Source organism: Cyanistes caeruleus, chromosome Z, assembly GCF_971803275.1.
Source record: "Cyanistes caeruleus chromosome Z, bCyaCae1.hap1.1, whole genome shotgun sequence".
In the NCBI taxonomy this organism is placed as follows: domain Eukaryota; kingdom Metazoa; phylum Chordata; class Aves; order Passeriformes; family Paridae; genus Cyanistes; species Cyanistes caeruleus.
Window position 1 is genome coordinate 72200348 of NC_141732.1, and position 25052 is coordinate 72225399.

The following is a 25052-nucleotide window of genomic DNA, read 5'->3' on the forward strand; positions in this document are numbered from 1 at the left end:
GTTGCTGGAAAACTCCCTTTGTTTGGAGTCAAAAAGCTACTGGTTAAGAATGATGCAATTTTTAAGGGAAAAAGAAAGACATGCTGCTGCCTGATAAAAAGCTGTATTACAAGAACTGCTTACATGATCTTCTCTTCCCTTAATGATCCTCAGCAGTTTTCCAGAAGATTTCTTCCAGAGCAGTTCTTTCAAAAGTTGTCCCCTTTGCAAAATACAACGTTTTTGGGACCATTTCCGCTTTCTCCCATCTTGTGGTCTGTGTGTTGCACCAATAACCCCTTTTTCTCCTGCTCTGTGAATTCAGTGCCTGTTTGTTCAGAGCTAATGAAGGAGTTTCTTCACCCTCTGTTACTGCCTTAGAAACATCCTGCTGTGCTGTGGCTTCCTCCTGTAGCTGTTATGTGCTGGGAAAGGGGCATGGCAGTGGACAGACCTCTCGTGATTTTTGTGGAGGCTCATCCTGCCAGCAATAAGCACACCAGACATCCTGGGATAAGCAAGTTTAGAATGACGCTGTGACAGGACGTGACGTCTTGGTTAGCCAGGAGTTTTGTGACCTTTTAAAAATTTTGTAGTGAACTATGTTTAATTAGTTAAGGGATGTTTGATAGTGATTTTAGCTGGTTTTGATTTAAATCTGTGTTGGCTGAGTGTCAGTAGAAAACCCTGAGAAATTACCTCAGAGCACCTGCAGAAAGGAACTCCATGGATCAATAGCCCTTAGAGAATTTAATCAATAGCTGAAGAACAAAATTCAGTAAAGAATTGTTTAATGGTTATCATGTAGCTAGAGATGAATTAGATGTTGTAGAACAAAAAAGATATCTAGAGAAAGTTAAGGAGTCAAAGGTCTACACACCCCAGAAAACTTGATTAATACATTGCAGGTGCAGTAAGGGACCCACTTCATGGGCTTGTACACCTCAGAAAATTTAATCAATAGTAATGGTCTAACCACAACAGTAAATTTAATAAAGCACTGTTTAACTGGATAAAACTTGGGTTATTCATTACACAAAGATAGATGAGATATTCTGGTAGTAATTAAAATAAATGAAACACCTATACCATAATGCAATAAATAGGGCAGACTTTTGGGAGTGTCTATAAAAAAATCTTGGGTGTTACACTGTATATAAATGTTTGAAAATTGTTTCTTTGAACATGTGTATGGTGAATAAATTCCCAATACATTCCAAATTTTGACTCAAAATTGTTATTAGGAATGTTTGTCTAACAGCTTTTTCTGTTAGATTTAGAACTTTTTGTTTCAACTGACAGATGAAGTAGCAGGTAGTTGGGTTTGGCCCTTCTGCATATCCAAAAGGAAGGACAAAATCTAATGGAAGAATGGGTCCTGAAACACAAATGCATTCATCAACTACATGATTTCATTCAGCATTTTGGGCAAGGACTATCCCTTTTTCCTTCTCTAGGTCTTGCCATGCAAGCCACAAAGACCATACAGGTCATCAGATGTACATAACCGAGTCTCAACAACATGTATCGGTTGGGTGTGAGGAGAAATGGACACTTTGATTTATAGACATGAAACCTCAGAATGGCTTGGCACAGAACTTCCTGCAAACAAAGAGACGTTCCTACCAGGCCAGTTTCATGGGACATCCACTGTAACGCAAAACCCATTCCCAGGAGCTCCTGTTTGCTCCCATCTAGACACTGAATGCTGATTTGGAAAAATTAAAAAAAAAATTTTAAAAAAAAAGGTTCATTTTTATTGGATTGTTTCCCTTACAGTATTGCACTTAAACACCAGGAAATTATCTCACAGGAATTAAGGGGCGTTGCCCTGGGAAGGTGATGTGGCTGGCAGCCCAGCTGAGGTGCCTTTATACCAATGCACACAGCCTGGGCAACTGACAGGAGGAGGTGGAAGCCAGTGTGGTGTTAGAAAACTATGACCTTGTGGTCATTACTGAAGCTTGGTGGGACAAATCCCATGACTGGAGTACAACTATGGATGGCTACGGGCTGTTCAAAAAGGACAGGGCAGGAAAGAGAGGCAGGGGGGTTGCCCTCTGCAGTCACGAGCAAGTTGAAAGGCTGTGGGTAAGAATCAGAGACTGAGGAAACAAAGGGAATCTTGTTTGGCTGGTGTTTACTGCAGACTCTGATCAAGGGGAGCCTGTTGCTGAAGCCTTCTTGCTCCAGCTACAGGAGGCATAACACTTGCAGGCTTTAGTCCTGCTGGGGGACTTGGACCTCCCCAACATCTGCTGGGAAAGTAGCACCAGGGAGCTGTAGGCAAGCCAGGAAACTCCTGGACTGGAGGATAACTTCTTGAGCCAGGTAGTAGACAGCCCTGCCAGAGGGGATGTGGTACTGGGTATGTTCATCTCCAGTGCAAAAAAGGTAACTGGGGACATCAAGACTGGAGGAAGCCTGGGCCACAGTGACCATGCATTGGTGGAGTTTTAGTCCTGAGGGATGTGATTAGGTAAGAAGTACAGTTAGGCTCCTGAACTTTAGGAAAGCAGAGTTCCAGCTTTTCAGGGACTCTGGGACACTGCCAGGCATCAGAGACAAGGGGTTGCCACAGACAAGGGATTGGAACAGAGCTGTCAGAGCTTTAAGGACATCTCCCATAAAGCAAAAGAGCTAGAAATGAAGCCAGTCAAGGAAGGTAAGAAACCAGCATGGCTATGTAAAGAACTACTGGTCAAACTAAAGGGAAAGCAAATGCACAGGCAGTAGAAGCAAGGGCAGTGAGCTGGGAAGAGTATGGAGATGAAGTATGGTTTTGCAGCAATGGAGTAAGAAAGGCCAAGGCAAAGCTGGAACTGAACATAGCAAGGGACACAAAGAAAAGCAGGAAGAATTTCTATGGGTATGTTAAGCAGAAGGTGCAACCTCCCTGATGTTGTGTTCCCCCTTGACCTGGACAAGCTTGAGGGTTGGGTCCATGGGAATATCAAAAGGTTTAATAAAACCAAGTGCTGGTGCTGCACCTGGGTGAGAGCAGCCCCCGGTATCAGCACAGGCTGGGCATGAACAGACCCAGAGCAGCCCTGCCCAGAAGGACCTGGGGGTGCTGTGGGTGAGAGGCTGGACATGCCCTGGCCATGGCACTCACAGCCCAGAGAGCCAAACGTGTCCTGGGCTGCATCCAGAGCCCCGTGGGCAGCAGGGGAGGGAGGGGATTCTGCCCCTCTGCTCTGCTCTGCTGAGACCCAGCTGGAGCATCCAGAGCTGGGGTCCCTGCACAGGAGGGACAGGGACCTGCTGGAGCCAGCACAGAGGAGGCCACCAAGATGATCAGAGGGATGGAGCACCTCTGCTGTGAGGACAGGCTGAGAGAGTGGGGATTGTTCAGCCTGGAAAAGAGGAGGCTTCAGCGTGACCTGATAGAGGCCTTCAGGCATCTGAAGGGAGCCAGCAGGATGGAGACTTTTTGTAAGGGCATATAGCAACAAGGATGACAAGGGGGAATGGCTTCAAACTAAAAGAGATTCAGCTTTTATTAGATATTAGGAAGAAATTCTTTACTGGGAAGGTGGTGAGGCCATGGTACAGGTTGCCTAGAGAAGCTGTGGGTGGCCAGTCCCTGGAAGTATCCAGAAGCAGGCTGGATAGGGCTCTGAGCAACCTGGTCTAGTGAAAGGTGTTCCTGCCCACGGCAGGGGGATTGGTAAAGGATGACTTTTAAGATCTTTTTCAACCCTAACCATTCTATGAATCCATGATCTGACTCACTGGCAATTGAAGCAATGTCTGCACAGTGTAGTGACAACTGGTAAGCTCTGGTTATGTCTGCTTGAAGTGATTGCCAGGCAAATCAGACCCAAAGGCTTCCAAATTTTCTTTCTTTTTTTTTTTGAATGCATCTTTTCAGCTACTGAGTTCTAAACAGGGTCTCACAAAGGCTTGCAACATCACAATTCACGTCAGATGAACTGTGATGCTGGGTTAGGCAGAAGTTAACTCCTTAAACCAGCAGTATGACTGAAATCATGTGTGCCATGGAAGTGTGTCTTCACACACAGCAGAAATAATGGCAGTAGAAATCTCCCAGTGGTGCCTACAACATGGGCCAGAGAGTGGATGTTACTGAAATGAGGGAAAAACAAAATATCTGCTGCTGAATATTCAGCCTGACCATTTACTGAGAACCCTATTCTACAAAGAATATTTGCAATAAGGCAGCATTAACTTGCCTTCAAAGACATGACTTAAATCTCTGGAGGGAACTCCCATGTATATTCAGGACAGCTACCCAAACTCACTTGCAGAATTTAGAAGTCTCCTACTGAGAAATATGCCAGCAGATGCTTCCTGACATTTAATGCTAAACATGTTATAATGGGGCTATAAACAGCCTTTCTCTCCGAAACATATGAAGGAATAGCATAAGACCCCAGGGAGAGACAGCTCTGTAGAAATGGGTTTGTTATTCCTGATTAGGATTCAGACGGCCCTCCCTGGTGTTGTTAGTACCAGTTTGATTTGTTCTAAGGCATGTCGGATGTTTGTTGCACAAACAGACTCCCTGATGCTTTCATCATGATGGAAAATTAAAAATAAGCGGTGTTAAGCAAAGAACGGGTGCCACAATCTGAGTCTAAAAGCAGCACATGGTCATGTAGTCACTACAACCCACTGCTGTCATGAGAACTCCTGACCAAGGTTTCCATTTTAACTTTTGCTATAGTGTGGTTGTCACCTTCCCATGAATTTCAAGAAGATTCATGTCCCTACTTCCCTTTGGCTGCTGTGAAAAGTCTCAGTTTCCCAGCAGTTTGTGAGAATACCAGTGACATAACCTTCAAAGCAAAAATTTCTAAGGCTTCCGGAAAAAGTGAGATTCTTCAGTCATGGCTGAATTGAAAAGAGAATTGGCTCTCTGACCAGCAGTTAAATGTAGAGAACATTACAAGAAATGAACATTAAAAGTCATGAGAGGCATCTGGACAAAACAGCTGCTAGAGAACATTAACAGAATAAAATCTTGCCCCAATAAAGGTGAAATTCAATCTCGGATTGGGGTGAACAGCTTGTTCAGAGTTGATTTTGTTAGAGGTAAGTCAATCTTGTGCAAGGTTTCTGCTCAGGTTCATCTCAGTTTTTCTGTGATTGAAAAATCTTTTTTTTTTTTTTTTTTTTCTGTGATTAACATGATCCACAATTAACATCATCAATGTGGCCCATAGGTAACATCATTAATATGACAGGACTATTTACTACAGGATCATAAATTAGAATTTGACCCTATGTGCCTAACAGGGACAAAGAAGCAAAGATCACAACACATGTTAAGTTTAAAATTTTTTAAAACACATGAACTTCTACAATGAAAACATTAAAAATATATTGCAAGTGATGGCTGACATATGTCTGTCTGGCATTATCCACCCTGAATTGGTCAGGGAACTCTAAAACATCACAAAACACTTTTATTTAACATATCCCATATGCAATCACATAGTGCATCCAGTTTTAATCCCCCACAAAAGCAGACTCAGACTTACCAATACCCGTTATGGCAAAGGAGAAATTTTGGTAAAGGATTTTTAGAAGCTTAATGACTAAGATTTTTTTTTTTAATAAAACATTAAACATTACCTCATCATGACAGGTGAAGCAGAGTACATGAGACTAAGTTTCCTTTTGTGGAACAAGTTACTGAGGGCCATTTTCTGTCCCAGGTTAAGTCAGAAATGAAGCTAACATACTATGTGCTAACTGAGGATTGGCCAAATATTTTGTATTTTCTATGCCTGATGGCTGTTTCCAACCTTCAGTATTAGGCAGACAGTGCCAAGGGCCCTCGTTGAAACTGACCTGCAGCCTGCATCCACCATATGACAAGATATCACACTGATCAAATTTCCCAGATTTACTTAACTGAAAACCTTATGTAGATTTTGGGTTTTCATTATTTGATGTGTCCCAAGAGGTGCTTGAAGATGCCAAGACTCTGGAATAGATTTGGGGAGGAAAAACTAGGCGGGAATTACATTTTTCTAAGACTTTTCACATATTCCCATGTTCTGAGCATGTGAAGAGCTTTCCATCTCCTCCCAGGACAATTTGAGTTAAGGCAGTATCACAAACGTACCTAAAAGCTTCTGTTTAACCCAGCAATATGATTTAGGCTTTTGAAAAATGTCATCTGACAAATAAGAACAAGAGAAATAATTGCAACAATGATAGACCCAAGCAGAGTTTAAACTGTTAGGGGAGTAAGTTAAACAATGATGTTACCTTTTTAGGATTGTTTCCCCTTTTCCCTACATGTTTTTAGAGTTCCTGAGTATGTTCCTTGCATGCTGGGAACATCAAATGTTGAGAGATGCAAATTCAAAACCGCTGTGAAGACGTCTCTGATATCCCCCAGCTACAGAAATAAACTTTTGGTTTAGGTTTGCAAAATAATCAAACTTCCTGCTCTCTCCCATCTCCTCTCAAGAAAAGATAAATGTTCACTATAATAGGTGCCCTACTTACCTAAGGCTTTGATCTTTCTCCACTCTCTGCTCGCAGATTTCTGGAGGAGCCCCAGCGTACGTGAATTTACAACGCAGTGAACTGCTGTGCTTTCCAAGAGAGCTGGTTTCAGCACCACGTCTGCAAGACTTCAAAGGAGAAGGAAAAGTTATTTTTCTACTTATCACTCCAATTTCCCTCTCCACTGCCTCTGGACACTGTCAGTCCTGGGAGATCATAGAACGGCTTGGGTTGGATGTGACGTTTTTTGGAACAGGCTCTACTCTGAACTTCATATCCAAGGATAAATATGCTTTTGAGATGCTTTGGGGTATTTTTTTTATTTTCTTGCAGGAGTCAGAGTGTGAAATACTAGCACTAGATATACTGCCCTTTGCTTCAGACCCACAAACACATTTATGTGTTATCTTTCACTCCGAAACCAGTAGGCAAGCCTGTGACTTAGCCAGCACTCTCCTGCAGTCTCATGGGAAAGGTGCTTAGACCTTGGCAAAGCAAGGACAGTACTTTGAAGGCTTGGATTCCTGCCCCCTTGTTGCAGCGAGTGTTTAAGTTTATTCGTAGTTGCATGTTTAAGTTTGTCAGTTATGGTTCATTCTTGTGCTCCTCCCTGTTCCTCCCAAGTTGGTTTACCCCTAAGAATTGTATCTTCCCCTGACATGTCCATCATTGTAGACCCAACCCTTTATTCCAGACCCTTCCATGCCTGTCACTACTACCCTGCCCCTACCCCTTGTTCATCACTGTAAACCCTGCCCTTTGTTCTGGATCCTCCCTGTCAATCTCCTAACCCTTGAGGCCCCATGGGCCTGTGTGACCAGTCCTCTGCTCCCCCTCATCCCTGTTGGTCCCTGCATTGTAATCCCATGCCTTCGTTCCCCCTCCTGAATTCCCCATTGGCTCTTTGTTTGTACCCTCCCATTGAGTTGCTGATGTATAAAATCCCAAGCACAGGAGTGCTTGGGGCTCTTGTGTCCCTGATCCCCTTTGGCAATAAACCTGTTCCCAGAACCTCAGAGAGCCTCCTCCTCCTCCTTTACCTGATCCTCAAAGCAGTTATTACCCTGCCTTTGTTGAGTTTGTGGCACAAAAGGTTCAGCTCTGGAATCAAGCCCTACCCAGGCTGTTCCCTACTCCTGGTGTGAAGTAAGCCAGAGTGTCCCTGAGCTAGCCCAGGCTCAGCTGGTGCCCAGTGTGGGGCCTCCCTATGGGCCAAGACCCCATGGAGGAGTGGTCAATAGCTCTTTGAGTGTCGGCCACCCCAGTGTGAGCAGACCGCATCTTCAGCAGCAACGCTCTCGGGGACAGAGGCAGCAACCCTCATGGCACCAAGGATCACCTCCCAGATCAGGACTGCAGATGCAGCACCCTTGTCTGGAGGGCTTGTGTATCTCCCAAGTGGGGGGATTGTGTTGTTTGTGGCTAGGAGGGACCCCTGTTGGGTGGTGGGTGTGCTCTCCTGGTTTGCTCTCCAGACCCTTATTTTATTTCTTTGGGTTTGCTTTTGCTGTGGCTGCGGGTGGAGTTTGCTGAGCAGAGTGTAACATCATTCAGAGATGGGTCCCAGACTATCTGCTCAGCAGAGGGGGATACATAACCAAGCTGTGGGACTCCTTGAGAGTGGGGGGGGGTGGGGGGGGTGGGTGTGGAACAACAGTTTTCTAAGGGATTGTTAAAGTGATTTATACATTGGTTGTTTCTTCATTAGGGTGTCCTAATGTCCACACACACCCCTTTTGATTTAACCTCCATTCGTTTTTGGAACAGAGTGTGGGTGAAGTTAACAGATTTAATGAATCAAGAGGACACCTCTGCATCCAAACTGACTTATTTGTTTGTGTTGATTTGGCTTACTTTAGTAGAAAAAGGGGGAAAGGGGAAACTACTAACTTGTTCTGCCCCAGTTATCCTTTCCCCATCTTCCTGAAATGTTCACCCTATGCCGCAGGAGTCACACAGAGCAGACCGCTCTGTGCAGGGCAGTCAGGCAAGTCCTGCTGTCCCTGGCTTTCCGCACCTCTCCTGGCACCCTAGATCCAGCAGCGACGGCCGCGCTGTCAGGGACCATTTCCTCAAACTCAGTACCCCAGTTCAAACCCCCAAGTTAGTTCCTTTTGAGGTTCCCCCTCATTCACCTCAGTTTCTCCATTCACCCTCTCCTCCCGTTTCCCCAGAATGGCGCCCAGAAGGCCCAAGATGGCGGGGACCACATGGCCGATCCCCTCTCTCTTGTGCTTCTCCTCCCCACAATCCCTTCCGCCCTCTTCCCCCCAACCCCTGCCTCCCTGATGCCCCTCCTCTCCTTTCCTCAGACTCTTCCTCTTCCACCTTGGCTCCACCTCCTTGCTTCCCTGAGAGTCCCCACCCCTCCAAATTACTGTCCTGCCTCCATCCCTTCCTCTTTCTCCTGCAGCTCTGCCTACCTCCTTCCGACTTCCAGTGCCCATGCCCCTCCTTCTGGTTCCCACACTCCAGGGGCTGGATATGACAAGCCAGGGAACTGGGACCTGGAACGGCAGGCCCTTCCGCTTGCTGCTCCGGTTATGTTTGGTGGTTGGGGAAGTGTGCACCTTCTCCTATCAAAACAAAAAAGAGCTTTGTAAGGGCCAGGAGTTTGGCTGGGGGAGTGAGTATTTGAAAGGCCTACGCAAGGCCACTTTCGCCTCCAACCCATGGGTCCCATATGACCTTAAAGATTTGTTTTTATGCCTCCTCTCCCTGTCAGAGTATCTTTTGTGGGAGGAGGCATGGAAAAGGTCATTATGGGCTCTCTGATCTGAGCTCTTACAAGTCTCCAGAGGTGCCTTGGTCACTATTGGCAATATTATATGATGGACCACTTGAGTAGTGATGAAGAATGGGCTCAGGCCAAGGATCAGGCTAGGGTGATTCCTAGACTGGTCCTAGAACAAATAGAAGAGGCTGCAGAGAAAGCGTTCCATGTGCTGACTTCCCATGAGCACCGAGTTAATTTTACTGCTGTCAGACAACCCTAAGGAATTATTTATAGATTTGTAGACAGGCTGAGTACAATTTGAAAAACAGGTAGAGAACATTACAAGAAACAGACATTAAAAGTCATGAGTCACAATTTGAAAAGCAGGTGGAGGAGCCAAGCCTACATGCAGCCCTACTGTTGGAAATGGAGAAGACAAATGCCAACGAGGCCTGACAAAGAGTGATAGTAGGGATGCCCTTGGATCTTCCACCCACTTTAAGCAACATCATTGAAGCCTGTATGAAGAAAGTGACTAACTTAAGGGTCAAAGAAAGAAGACCTGCAGGGAGGACAGCTGCTGCTGCTGCACCAGTGGGTCCAGCAATTCTTCCACCTGCAGCTCACCAGGACTTGTCGCTGTGTTACTGCTGCAGGCAGCAGGGACATGTAGCTTGTTTTGGTCCTGTGTCCAACTCTTGTAGGCCAGGACAAGGGAACCAGGAGCGGGGAGAGTTAAAAAAAACTAGGGGGGCTGCGTGAACCTGCTCCACGTGTTGAAACAAATGGAGCCAGGGTCGCAGGGGGCGGGGAACTTGGATGTGACACCACAAACTGGACTGACATTTACCGGACTGACACCATTACTTACCACTGAAACAATGCCACTTACCAGCCAAGGGTTAATAAAGTATGGCAACCTCAATTGCCGCTCTTGTTGACCACTGTGGAAGATCATCTTTTCAGGTTGCCCCATGGGGCTGAAATTGCTGTGGACTCAGTGGGTGGAAGATTGACACACTCCCAGAGACTGAGATACTTCTGGTCACCTTTACGGCTGATCCAGATGGACTCATTCTCTTGGTGTGATACATCCACCCACCCTTCTACTTGGCCAAGGGGCAGGTCATCGCCCAGGCCATCCCCATTCCATCAGGGGTCCCGGTAGATGAGTTTGCACCTGAGGTCTACTGGGCAGAAGTGGTGGGTGAGAACAAGCCCATGGTCCCACGTACGTTAAGCAGGGTTTGGAGACCCTAGGGAAGAAGGGCTTGTTGGACACTGGGGTGGATGTAGCGGTCATCCCTGAGAAGACCTGGCTGTCACATTGGGAATTGCAAACCATGGCAGGCACCATACAGGGCATAGGTGGTGCCCAACTGGCTAGAATATCAAAGGACAATGTACAAACTCAGGAGCCAGATGGGCAGTTGGCTAATGTACACCCATATGTTGCAGATTTCAGGGTTCCCCCTTGGGGCAGGGACATCATGTTGCAGTGGGGGTTGAAAATTGAGATCCCGACCACCTCTCAGGATTTTTGATTGCAGCCACTGTGGAGCGCCCTACTCAGAAATTAAATTGGACCACTGATTTGCCTGTTTTGGTAGATCAGTGGCCACTGAGTAAAGAAAAATCAAAGGTGCTCAATGAGCTTGTGGAGGAGCAACTGGCTCAAGGGAACATGGAGCCTACATTCAGCCCTTGGAATTCAAAAGTATTTGTCATCAAGAAGCTGGGGAAGGACAAGTGTTGGCTCCTCACAACCTCCACAAAATAAGGTCATTGTGGACATGGATCCCCTCCAGCCAGGGATGCCCTCCCCAGTGTTGCTTCCCCAAAAGTGGAATCAGGCCATCCTTGACATCAAGGACTGTTTTTTCAAAATTTCCCTTGACCCTGCCGATGCTCCACACTTTGTCTTCTTAGTTCCTACCACCAACCAAGAAGCTCCAGTGAGGAGGTTCCTCTGGTGAGTTCTCCCCCAGGGAATGAAGAACTCATCAACTATCTGCCAGTGGCACATAAATGGGAAGCCATCATCCTACACTACATGGATGATGTGCTTGTGTGCACCCCCAATGACAAATTACTGCAGCACACGCTTGATCAAGTAGTCAAGGTTTTGACATCTGCAGGGTTCACTCTACAAGAGGAAAAAGTCCAGAGGATGCCTCCCTGGAAGTATCTGGGCCTGGAGGTCACTGCGAGGACCATTGTTCCTCAAAAACTGGCTCTTAACAGTGATCCCAAAACTTCAGCAGACCTCCAGTCTCTGTGTGGGACTTTGAATTGGGTCAGGCTAGGCGTTACCACCGATGATCTAGCCCCCCTTTTCAATTTACTGAAAGGGGGAGAGGAGCTTAGTTCTCCAAGGACCTTGACCCCAGAGGCGAGGACTGCTTTGGAGAAGGTAGAGAAAGCTTTGGAAAGGAGACAGGCACGTAAGTGCAACCGAGGGTTGCTGTTCAAATTCATTTTGATGGGAAAATTGCCACACTATCACAGCTTGATTTTTCAGTGGGACAAGGACCAAAGGGACCCAGTCTTGATCATCAAGTGGGTCTTCCTCAGTCACCAGCGGTCCAAGAATATCATGAAGCCACAGGAACTGATGGCACAGTTGGTCAGGGAAGCCAGAACAAGATTGCTTGAATTGGCCAGTTGTGACTTCACGTGCAGACATTTGCCAGTCAGCCTTTCTGGAGATGAAATGTCCCCAGAGAGGTTGACCAGGGAAATGTTCGAGAATCTCCTGAGGGGCATTGAGACCTTACAGCTTGCCCTAGAAAGTTATAGTGGACAAATTTCTGTCCACGCCCCTGCCCATAAATTATTTAATGCTAAATTCCAATTGGTAGCAAAATAAAAAAAAAGCTGAAAGCCACTCAAGGCCCTTGAGTTTTCACTGATACGTCTGGAGCATCCTGCCGGTCAATAATGACCTAAAAGGATCCCCAAACTCAGCAATGGGAGATGGATGTTGAATATATTGAGGGGCCCCCTCAAATTGCTGAGTTGTCCACAGCAGTTAGAGCCTTCGAGAGGTTCCTGGAACCGTTCAATTTGGTCACTGATTCGGCACATGTAGCAGGGGTGGTTGCAAGGGATGAAAATGCTGTACTGAAGGAGATCTCAAACAGGATTTTGTTTGAATTACTCTCAAGATTAATCTATGCAATCTCCCATTGAGAGCATCCCTATTTTGTAATGCATGTGGGGTCATATTTGCCAGGACCGATTGCGGAGGGAAATAATTGGGCAGATTCCCTGGCTGCAGCCGCCGTTGAGCTGGCAAGGCTTCCTGACCTCTTCCAACAGGCAAAGCGGAGCCATCAGATGTTCCACCAAAATGTGCCTGGCTTGGTTAAGCAGCTCAAACTAAAACAAGATGAAGCCAGAGTCATTGTGGCCACATGCCCCCCACAGCCAACGCTCAGCAATGCCATCACTGGGTGCTGGAGTTGGGAAGCTGAGAGGGGGTTGGGAAGCTGTGAAGTATGGCAAACTGATATCACCCACATTTTGGGATTTGGCCACATGAAATATGTGCATGTCTCCATTGACACCTTCTCTGGAGCTGTCTATGCCTCTGCCCACAGGGGGAAAAATGTAAACATGCAATTGACCATCTGCTGCAAGCCTTTTCAGTGCTGGGGGTCCCTAGAGAAATTAAAACTGACAAGAGCCCTGCATATATTTCCAGGGGATTCAACTAATTCCTGCAGGACTGGGGAGCTGAACATAACTATGGCATCCCTCACTCCCCAGTTGGTCAAGCTGTGATTGAGTGAGCTCACCAGTCGCTCAAACAGGTCCTGGAAAGGCAATGGGAGAGCAGCAGAGGAGCAACACCACAGGGGAGATTGTGTAAGGCCCTCTTCACCATCATTTTTTAAACTGCTCATTTGAAAACACCAATCTCCCACTAGTCAGACACTTCTCCCCTCATGGCAATCATAACTCCAAGGAACACCCACCTGTTCTGATGCAGGACCCAGAGAGCAGTGCGATTGAGGGCCCATATAAGCTGGTGACATGGGGTGGTGGGTATGTGTCACTGTCGGACACAAAATGATTCACATAGACACAGCTCGAGGTGTGGTGAAAGAAGAAGAAACGTTTATTTTTTCTTTCAGTATTTATAGGTTTCTGACCACGACCAGGGATTGGATAGTCAGGTTACCACCTTCCCAACCACACTGGCCGTGAGAGATGTCCATCAAAAGGCATATCTTTAATGGAATGTATAAACACCTATGTTTATAGTTACTTTCCTGGGAAAGTGGCTAGAAATTATGAAAACAATATCAAAAGATTTGATTCTCAGGGTGACAGGTATGCTTGTGTGTCCACACCCCAGGGACTGTGGTGGATACCACAAGAGCAGGCAAAACTGCACGTCCCCAAGCATCCCACCAGACCCTCAGATGTAGTAGCTGTCAGCCCAGAAAGGAGGCGCCTTAGTGGAGAAGGAGAACTGAGTCCCCCCCTTTTTCCCTGATTTCCCACTGTTAAATTCATTTATTGATGAGTTTTAATATGTTCTTTAATCCCTCCTATTTTGTTACACCCCTAGGGAGAGACCACCCCTAGCATGACAACTGCTGTGTAGGTCTTCGTTGTTGTCACCATCCTGGTGCAGTTCTTGGAGGCATGGGTTGTCCCGCAATGCAGGAAAAACATCTGGGTTGCATTGGCAGAGACCCTCTGACAGGACCACACCTCCTGTCGGCAACAACAACAGAAAATCCAATGCCCACCTCCCTGCTGGGGATTCCCTTTAAGCCAGAAGAATTCCCTAATCAACTATCAGACAAAGGGATATTAACACTTAGAACCCACCCCATTCTTATGTGAAAATTCATCATGCCTGGGGCACCGTTATTAAAGTCCCAGTCCTGGTCAGTAACCCCTTCTGTTATGGAGAGAGTGGCAGGGAAATCTGTCACTTGCTAAAACAGAACCCCAGGCTCAAACAGAGAGCATCCTCCTCCTACTCCTCCTCCTCCTTTACCTGATCCTGACAGTGGTCATTACCCTGCCTTTGTTGAGCTTGTAGCTCAAAAGGTTCAGGTCTGGGATCAAACCCTACCCAGGCTGTTCCCCGCTCCTGAAGCAAAGTAAGCCAGAGTGTCCCTGAGCTAGCCCGGGCTCCGGCAGAACTGCGTCACCCCCTTCTTTAACTGCAGTGACCAGTTCACAAAGATTATGTCCGTTGATCACCTGGGAGCCTTTCCAAGTCTCCAGGCATAAATCATGGGTGCATACCAGCTCCTGCACCACTGGACATTGCCTTTACCTGTAATCTCTCACCACCCTGAAAGACCATGGATACTTCATGCCTGAAATATTCAAGGCCAGGCTGGATGGGATTCTGAACAAACTGGTCTAGTGGAAGGTGTCCCTGGCCATGGCAGGGGGCTGGAACAAGATGGTCTTTAAGGCCCCTTCCAACCCAAACCATCCTATGATTCTGTGATGACAGAGCTGCCATTCCAGTTGTGCATTCAGCTCTGGTGGTTGATTTCAGGCCAAGCATTCAACACAGGGATACACACCGTGATTGCACAGCCTTTGGCACCACTGCAGGCTGTCATGAAGAGCCAGAAAAGTCAGCATGCCTGGCAGCATGAAAATTACCCAAGTTTGTGTTATTCTTCTGTTAGAATAGCACTTAATGCTATTTTAACAATTATTACTTTACCAATAATTATATATATGTAGCAACACTCTATCATTTTACTTTTCCCAGACAGTCATGATTTCTCATGATTTTCATCATGTCTCACGAGCCTTTGTTCCAAGTTCTTTTTTAATGAACTCATTGTGGTGTACTGGAGCAATACCCCTGCCAGACCTAGGCCCGATGAAAAGCAATTAACCTGGCAGGGAGAAGCTTGTGGCTGGCTGGAGTGGCAGTGGGCCAGCAAAACCACAGCACTCACAGGATCTCATCCCTTTATGTCTGCAAAGCCCTGGATCATGCAGTATCAGCCTGCCCAGGGCTGGATCCTAAGAGAGTCAGGACCTTAAATAGTGATGAAGGATGTGTTAGTCCTGGCTTAAGGCCCAGCAGTGGGCCAGGGCTTGGGCATGCTGGATTAGCAGGTATGTGGGAATTCTGCTTATGCTGCCATGCTGTAGAGAAAACAAGGTTTCCTTTCCTGACATTGGACGAAAAAATTTTATCCTCACAAAGTACCAACGCTCCTAGTTCTGCAAAGTAGTCCATTATATAATTGCAAAACACCTGTTCCATGGAAATGACAAACCTGTGAGGCTATGGGGCCCCAAAGGCTTCCCAGAGGCCTGTGTCATCTGGGTGAGAAATCCACCCAAATCAAATCCATTCTCCAAAAGCAACAAGTAACAAAATAAATGAAAGCAAAATTTCTGCTGTAGGAAGTTTTGCTTCCCAGATTTGTAGAGTGGTGACCATTTTTTTGTTGTTGTTTGTTTGGGAACACTTATAAAAAAGGGGAAATGAAAGAATTTCTTCTTAGGTTTCCTATTCTGCAGAGCTCTTTAGTCAGATCAGATGCTATGAGGAACAGGCTGGGTGTAGATGAGAAGTGGTAAGAACCCAAACCACTAATTGACAAAAATACCTCAGTTCTCAGAGAGCTGACCTGATCATTACAGGCCACAGGATTAGTTGAGAGGCCTCCTGCAGACAAGGCCTTTTCATGGAGAAAGCATTACCTGGGACAGGGATGCCAAAGGAGCTTGGAAACTTGAAAACAAGCTGGGTGGAAACCTCCCACATCTCCAGTCAACATCACCTGAAAGAATACTTCTGCTTGATCCCAAATCCATTAACCAGTATGATCCTGGGAATTTGAGTGAGATGTCTGGGCCTGGTTCCAGCTGGGATCAGAGGAAGGAGCATGGCCAAGACATTGTGGAATTCATTACCTGCTCATGTCACTGCCAGGGGTGGGGAAAAGAGACATTCACTTCCAGGAAGAAGGATCTTCCTTTCCTTTTAGGAGAAAGCCTTGGGTGATAGGTATTTTGCTTTCCATGTAAATAATTTCTTTTTCTCACACCTTTTTTTATTATTGTCACTGTTACTGTTCGTTTTCTTATCTCATTGCTGTTCCCAGTAAATTGTTGTTATCCCTTTGTGTTTTGTGTTTTCAGCTGGACTGAGAGTGGAAGTGAGTGGTAGTGCGTTTTTTTTGTTGTGTGGGTTTTTTTTGTTTTTTGCTTTGTTTCATTTTTGTTGTGGTGGGGTTTTGTTTGTTTGCTTTTTGGTTTTTGTTTTTTCTTTTAAGTGGGACTACCAATATGTGGAATACCATTCCTAAACCATGACATGCAGCAACTAAACATTTCAGAAAGGGGAAGCTTTGAGGTGCCTACAAACCATGGAGGAGTATCTAAGATCTGCTCTGCTGCTTCACAAGAAATGTAGGAAAAGGAAACCTGTGTTTAGTTTTAGGTTATTTCTGACCAGCTGTTCAGTGAGATGGAGATGGGTGGGATACTGCTTGTACCTGCTGGCTTATGGGAATCCGTGCTTTTGCTAGCTCAGAAATTTAGGAACCATTTGAACATACAAGGTTGTGAGCTGACCCAGAGGGAGGGGTTTGGTTTGTTATCCTGGGGTTGACACACTCATGTTTTCCCCTTTTCAAGAGCACTACCCCCCTCAAAAAGTCACTGGGACTACAAATCTGTGAAGCAAAACTTCTTCTGACATAGAGTTTCCTTTAATTTCTTGCATAACTTTTCAGATTTGACAGTGTGCAGCACTGACGTGGTGACAAGAGCCTTCACGACCTCCTTCATTTGGGGAATAATGGCAGGAGTTTAGTTCATTTGGGCTCCAGTTGAGAGAACAAGAAAGGTTTTTTCCTGCTCCCAGTGTCAAGGCTGGAGTGCAAGCTCCCCTCTGCAGAAAATGTGCTAGGGTTGCTCTGCAGGGCCATCAGGCGCTGTCAGGAAAGGGTGGCTTGCAGGAATCAGCTGTAATACAGTAGCTTCATATCCAGCACTGGCCACTGTCTCCTGTTCCTGCTCATGGCTTTTTTGCTACTTCCAGTGGGGAGAAGAAAGGCAAGGAGAAAAATGCCCCAAAAACTTCACATCTGTAGCACATGGGGATTGAGGGTATTTGTAAAAGGCTGCGTGGGTTTGTTGGAAAATGTTTCAAAAGTGAGCAAGGAGCTTTCCTGAAACATGGAGGGTATTTGTGTCTTCAAACTACACACATGCACATAAATACACGCACACACAGGGGAATAAGGTATTGCTGCTGCCAAGCTTTGAGAGAAAACCTTGGTTTCTATTGTGTTTTTATTGCATCTGTGATGGTCATCCTCAGAAACTTCCTCCTTTGATGAAACTGATGACCTAGGCTTGACTCCAAGCACATGAAAATAATTCCAAATAAGGACCTGCAGCCTGACAAGCTGCTGTGCTCCAGAGAAGGATAAACTGACCACGTTTATCAGCAACTTAAATTAAAGGAGGCTTTTTGACTTCATCACCCCTTCCAGCTGCCAAAGCCACACACCTCTCTGCACCTCTAACTGTGATTAGGAAAGAGGAAAATCACTGTAAATTTTATTTTCTGCATCTGGAGATGCTGACAGACAATGTTGTGTTACTTATGTTCCTTAGTTTGCTGAATACCAGTGGGTCATGAGGGAGCCTTGAGAAAGAGCATCTCAAGGGCGGAGGACGGGGAGGGGAAGAGAAAAAAAGATTCACAGCAGGCAGTAAGAGCTCTTCTTTCTTTGCAGAATTCAGTTAATTCAGATGCACCTCCCTGTAGGTTCATTCACAGGGTTGGTGCTCTCACATTATCAGAATTATGGAAAATAGATGAAAATCTTTTTTGCTGACAGCTGTCATTAGAGGAAAACAGCATCTCAGCAATTAGTGAATGGCTTCTATTAATCATGGCACTACCAGATGTGACAGCTGACAGGTTTTGTCACTACACAGTCACAGAGATGATAAAAGGAGGTGTTATTCTGGGTTTAATTCCAATAAGAAGCAAAAATACTAGAAAAAGTAACTCATAAAAGCACTATAGCCCAGTGAATAGTTACGTGCAGTTGATACATAAGGATAAGTAGGGTTGATTTCTGAAACAACAACAAAAGACTTCACAAAGCAAAATCAAGTAAATAAGAGCAGGTTAAAGGCCATCTGAGTTAATCTTGCCAAGGAAACAGAGGAAAATATAAAGGTTCTTTGAGGTGCAAGATTGAGATACTGAGCACTATGTACTTTGTCATGGCAGAACTTGGAGCTATTGCCTTTGCCTCAAAGTGAAAGAATTATTGAGCTGGAAGAAGTCTTTGACACAATTTGTGATGAGTACTGCAGGCCTGTGAACATCCCGAGTGCTTGGAGGTCCAAATTTTGTGTGGTATTCACATTGAACTTCCAACATGCTTATATTATTTGCCACATAGTGTTTTATATTGTACTGAAATAATCAGTGTTATACTTCTAGACTTCTTCTTGTCACCTGCTGACTGCCAAAAACCCTTGCTCTTTTTTCCCAGAGCACAACTGCTCTGATTCTCAGTGTCTTTTGCAACACATAAAATGTGCAAAGGAATCATCCCAAGCATCTCACAAACTTGCTGCTGCTCAGTTTTATACAAGATTGTGGTAATAGAGGTCCCCAGGTGAGACTGACAGATGTCACAGTGTTTGGATTAAAGAGGCACAGTTCACCTGTCTGCTCTTCTGCCCCTCTCTGCCTTGGACACATTTAGGAGAGAGGAATTTACAAAGGTGGTTGCAGTGCTGTTGTTCTGGTTTGCTCTCTCCTCATAAGTCATCATGGTTTCTTGAGATTTTGAGCTTGCTGGTGTGATTGCTAGAGGGTTTCCTTGGTGTTTTGGTGTGAGGCAGTTCCTGGGGACTCTCTTCAGACTCTGAGTCTAAAGCCTGTTTTGTGGTCATGGTGACTGAGGGACAGGTTTCAAAGGGAACCTGGTGTCCTTCCTCTCACATGCACTTGGTCAGGAATAAGGTGGGCAAAGTCAGGCAGATGATGAAGTCCCACAAAAGGACTTGGCCTCAGAAACAGAAAACAAGGAAACAGAAAACAAGGAAATAGAATATACTTTGTGCTGCTATGGTCTCTAGAAGTTCAGAGGGCTCAAATTCCCCTCATCCACAGGAAAGGATCACTTCCATACTGCACTTCTGGTAACACTAACACATGGAACTGAAGGCAGAGAGGGTCTATTAATCTGTGAAGGTGGAGCTCTTGTCCAAAATATATGCCATATCCAACTGACTTCTGACTTTTGTAGCTGACTTGAGCAGCATTCAAGGCTTTAGAAGTCCTGAGTAACAGTAAAAGAAGGGATGGAAAGAGAATGGAGATGCAACATGGATTTGGCAGAGGTAGAATGTGCAGAACCAGCTTAATCTTGGCTCTGATCAGTGATTTCTCAACTCTAACCTGTTCAAGGTGTACATTTCTGAAAACTGGCTCCATTATTTCTGAGATGACATGGGAGCAGTGGCTGCTTGCAGGAATAAGTATGTGATAGTAAGAGGCATTCAGTGTCATTTGTGAGCCAGCTGAATCTTCCCATACATTGTGGGTGAGCAAACTAAATTTCTAGGTACATATCTGAAAGCTAAAATCTAGATGGACTCAAAAGCCCTGCACTGAATACAATGGGACATAGGAATTCCTGATGAAATGAAATGGGCAGAGAAATATTAGGAGTCCACAAAGGCAGGGACTGATAATGAGAAATACTTAAAACTGGGGAAGTTGATGCTAGAGAGCCTGTACATTAGAGAAACAAAAATAAGTTATGCATATGGGACTGGAAATGGAGAGAACTGCTTATGAGCAAAAACCCAGCTCTTGTCTGGTGTAGCAAAACAAAGTTTAGTGAAGATGACAGAGTTATCCAAACACCAGGAGACTTTACTGTTATAAAAAACATTGTGCAAGAACAAGCATTTCTACACTGGACATAATCTCAGTCAACAGTGGAGAAGATAAAATACCAGAGAAATGAGATCCTGAAAAAAATCCTCCAGCATCCACACTCCTAGTTTAAAAGAGGAATCTCAGGGATTATATGCCAGAGTCCTCAGGAAGGGCTCAGACCCACAGTGAATGCTCCACCAAGCTCCAGGGAACTCTGCCAGCCTCATTAGGCTATTGCAGATGTTAACAGAGCCACGTCCAGAGATTTCTCTAGAAGGGAGGAAATGAGAACTTAAGAGCAGAAAAGGAGGAAGATGACATGTCTGGAGGAAATCTCACGAACAGCCTGACCTATCCACTGCCACTCCACTGCCTACTCCCTCCCTGATGCTGTCCAGAAATTGAATCCCACATTTCAAGTGCCATATGCCTTCTCAGTGTCCATGCTAGTCACTCCCAGTCTTCTTATCTCCATCCATCAATTTGCTAATCTCTTCCAGGAAGGCTGATAAACCACTCTTCCCACTCCTGCCCTTGGGTTTCTGTTCTCATCCATCACACACCCAGAAACACAACATCCTTTCCTATATGGACCTTTTATCCTCACCATGTGCACACAAGCACACATCATCCCTTTGAGTCATTATCTCACTCCTCCAGCAAAGTTTTCTGATGATGTCACAGTCCCAAGTTAGCCACAGCTTTGAAGGTCATTTCCCAAAGATCAAAATGTCTCTGAAATAAAAAATCCAGGCTTGTTTTTTTTTTCTCTCTATTCCTACAAAGTTATTTAATATTTAAAAATATTAGCAGTCTAGAAATTAAAGGATTGTCAAAAGATCTCAACCATTCACCAGGTCTCATCAGGTAACTTCATTCTTCCTCAGGTTAACTTCCCAATTTGCAGCAACCTCTTGAACTTCCCCTTTTGGGATCCTACAAAAGGTCTTAATGTCACTGGGAAGGTCTGGCACCATCTCCACTCCTCCTAGCAGTCTGACAGCATCCTCTGATGAAAAATGAAAGTTTTTTTAACTACTGACCATTGCTCTTAAGATCAGGAGCAGACTCTTATCCTCAAAAGGCTTCCTTCTGGAAACTGGTCCACATTTTACATGCTGAATGCTGTTCTGGTCCTCATATTCCTGGTTCTCACAGCTCAGAAATGATCCATTTAAATGGAAAAGGTTCAAAGAAGGACAAAGACTATCAAAGGTTTTGGGAAAAAGAAACCAGGACACTGCCACCCCAAAGAGCAATGACTAGGGGGTGTAAGAGAGATGTACAATCTCCACTGCCAGGAGGACAAGCACTTTAGCATCTCTTCGAATAAAATAATGGAGGATATCAATTAACTGGAATCATGTGCAAAATAAAAGGAGATAGGTCATTTTCTAGAAGAACTTGTAAATCCACTGAACTGCACAAAGGGGGTAGGAAACAGTTTAGACTTTATTAGAGAGGAATCATGGAGTCAGGTATAGCCCGCTAGTTAAAAATGACCAGCAGCCCAAAGAGCGTCAGAAGAAAACATCATTAAGTTTACCTTGTTCTTACTCTTCTCTGGACAGCTGTTCTGGACAGTAACCACTCTTGGAGGCAAGGTTCATGATCTGAACCTTGCCTCACAGAAAGTCTGGGAAAGAATTGTGAGAATATTGGCAGAATTCACCCACCTTCTTCCAGCATGCAGCTCTCCCTGTCATCTTTCCTAGCGTTTTTGGAACAATCTTTTCCAACTCAAGGCAGCCATTTCTACCCCAGGTTCACCAGCATATTCATAAAATAAGTATTCTATTTGTTAATTTGTTTATTATTACATGTATGATACTTACAGGGTATGTCCTATATCCAGCTGTTATCTTGTGGAATGCTCAGAGTAAAGACATTCATGTGCATGCCACAGTATTGTTGCTGTAGGTAGCAGCAGAAGCCAGAGTATTTGCAGCTCAGATCTGCAAGGTTTTTCAGGCAGAAAGGAAAAATCTCAAAGCATCACAATTACTGTAAACCCAGGAAAGGAAGCAAGATGGGGCAACAATTTTAGGCAAATGTTACAAAGCAACACTTGTGGATACTGATGCTATGATTAAAAATCTCTCAAGCTTGGATGGCAAGAGAAGTGTGAGACTAGCGGATAAGCAGGACCTTCAGCAGAGCTGGGTTCTGGCCTCTGTTGAGAGCCAGACCACTTGCCCTGTCCAGGCCTCTTCTCCCATGGTTACAGGCAGCACATTTTTCCTTCGAATTGCTCTGCATTGGTCTCTCCATTGCAGCACTTGCTGAAGTGATGAGAAGCAGGAATTCTGTGTGAAAAACCTCTGAACCACCTGACCAGGTACTGAAGTGGGGTTTTGAAGTCGTGCTTTAAACTACAAACCATGCAGGATATGCCATCAACTTCAGCAACTTTCTCATGACAAAACCAGGATTCTGAGTTGTACTTGAGTTAGCTGAGTTACATAAGAATTGTAGAATCATAGAATCATTTAAAATGGAAAAGACCTCTAAGATCATCAAGTCCAACCATTAAGCCAGCACTGCCAACTCCACCATTAAAACATGTCCCCAAGGGCCAAATCAACACACCTTTTAAATACCTTCAGGGATGTTCGCTCCACCATGTCCCTGGACAGCCTTTTCCAGTGCTTGACAACCCCTTCAGTGACAATTTTTCTTATTATCCAACCTAAACCTTCCCTGGGGCAACTTGATGCCATTCCTTTGTTGACTGGTTACCTGGAAGAGACAGATCCCCACCTGTCTACACCCTCCTTTCTGGTCATTACAGAGAGGCATAAGGTCCTCCCTGAGCCTCCTTTTCTCCAGGCTAAACACTCCCAGCTCCCTCAGCTGCTCCTCACAGGTCTTATGCTCCAGACCCTTCCCCAGCTTCTTGCCCTTCTCTGGACTCAGTCAAGCACCTCAGTGGCCCAAAACTGGACACAGGATTCAGTGTAGCTGAGGTGTAGCTTCACCAGTGCCCAGCACAGGACAGTCACTGCCCTGGTCCTGCTGGGCTCATCATTGCTGATACATTCAGGATGTCCTTGGCCTTCTTGGCCACCTGGGCACACACTGGCTCATGTTCAGCCACTGTTGACCAGCACCCCCAGGGCCTTTTCCTCCCAGCAGCTTTCCAGCCACTCTGTCCCAGCCTGGAGCTGCAGGGAGCTCCTGTGACCCAAGGGCAGGACCCAGCACTTGGCCTGGTTGAGCCTCACACAACTGGCCTCAGCCCATGGATCCAGCCTGTGCAGATCCCTCTGCAGAGCCTTCCTGCCTTCCAGAGGATCAGCACTCCCACACAGCTTGGTGCCATCTGTGAACTGGCTGAGGCTGCTCTCGATTCCCCTTGTCCAGATCATCAATAGATAAATAGGACTGTGTCCAACACTGACCTCTGGGGGACACCTCTGGTGACCAGCCACCAACTAGATGCAGCACCATTCACCACCACAACCCTGGGCTTGGTTTCACCCAGTGAACAGTGCAGCCAGTTTTTTCCAGAAGATGCTGTGGGAAATGGTGTCAGAGGCTTTGCTGAAGCCCAAATAGACACATTCCCAGCCCTTCCTTCACCCAGTACACGGGTCACCTTGTCACACAAGGTGGTCAGGTGGGTCGAGCAGGACCTGCCTTTCACAAACCCATGCTGCCTGGGCCTGGACCCCAGCTTTCCTGTGTGTGTCCATGATGGCACTCAAGATGATCTGCTCCATGACCGTCCATAGAACTGAGGTCAGGCTGCCAGGCCTGTAGTTCTCTTGATCTTTCTTCTGGCCCAGCTCATAGATAAGGCATTGTTTCTGCCAACCTCCAGTCAGCTGGAACCTCCCTGGTGATTCAGGGCTGCTGGTAAATGATGGGAAGAGGTCTGGTGGGCACTTCCACCAGCTCCCTCAGTGCCCTTGGCTGGATCCCATCTGGCCCACAGACCTGTGTGCATCCAAGTGGTGCAGCAGGTCACCATCTCCCTTTGGTCATGGGGCTTCATTCTGCTCCCCATTGCTGGTTTCCAGCTCGCAGGGTTGTGTACCCTGAGAACTGGTGTTAGAATTACACACTGAGGCAGAGAAGGCATAAAGCACCTCAGCCTTTCTTACCCTTTTTAGCTATGTTTCCCACCACACCCAATATAGGATGGAGTCCTATATTGTCCTTAGCCCTCCTTTTGTAGCTGATGTATTTATAGAAACTGTTTTATATGGCAGTAGCCAGATTAAGTTCTAGTTGTGCTCTGGACCTTTCAATGTTCTCCCAGAATAATCCCACAATTACAAGTCCTTCTTATTGTCCCAAGTTGCCCCTTCTTCCAGGGTCAGAAACTTCCCTTTCTTCTCTGAGTTCCAGCCCAAGTTCTCTGTTCCAGCTGCTGCTTTGTGCCTTAAGATTCACTTCTTGAAGAATATCCAATTCCCCGATTCCTCTGCTCTTCAGGACTGTCTCCCAAGTGACTCTGTTGCTAAGCATATGCTAACCAAGGAAAAAATGGCATTTCAGATCACAGAAATTCAGACCCATGTTACCATGAAATATGAGTCTCTAAGTTATCTGACCTTGTCTGCTGGAAATTGGCAGAATCCCCAAAAAATGAGGAGGGGGAGTGGTTTATTTGACATCAAGAAGGCTTATTCTTTCATCTCTTGTGCATACCACCATCTACAGAGTATTAATGTTCCCAAGAGGCTGAAAGTTATGAATCAAGTTTGGTATATAATTATTTTTCTTCATCTGTTATCTGTGAAGTATCCAACTGCCTTTTCTGAGTCTTTCCATTCAGCACCTTCAGGAGACTACCCTGAGTACAAAGGAAATGTGACTTAAAGGCCAGACAGGAGGAAAAAAAAGTATCTAAGCTATTTTTTATGCTTTTCCGTGATGTCTCAGAGTATTATCTGAAGCCAAGGACTTCAGGGAAAGACGTCCCAGACAGAGGCACCA

General features: G+C 45.6%; 1 protein-coding gene across 5 annotated transcripts in view; it reads right to left on the reverse strand.

The window, feature by feature from the left end:
- Window positions 1–9409, reverse strand: part of LOC111941134 (phospholipid-transporting ATPase ID-like) — a 96922-nt gene extending 87513 nt beyond the window's left edge. The window contains exons 1-3 of one of the 5 annotated variants that reach the window (XM_086868122.1): window positions 9254–9409; window positions 8889–9041; window positions 6466–6593 (exon numbers count right to left, since the gene is read on the reverse strand). The gene's annotated coding sequence lies outside the window, so the exon portion shown is untranslated. Of the gene's footprint in view, window positions 1–6465; window positions 6594–7505; window positions 8721–8888; window positions 9042–9253 lie in introns of those variants that run through there. The other 4 variants (XM_086868124.1, XM_023944182.2, XM_086868123.1 and 1 more) reach the window with 4 other exon arrangements.
- Window positions 9410–25052: the final 15643 nt, after the last annotated feature.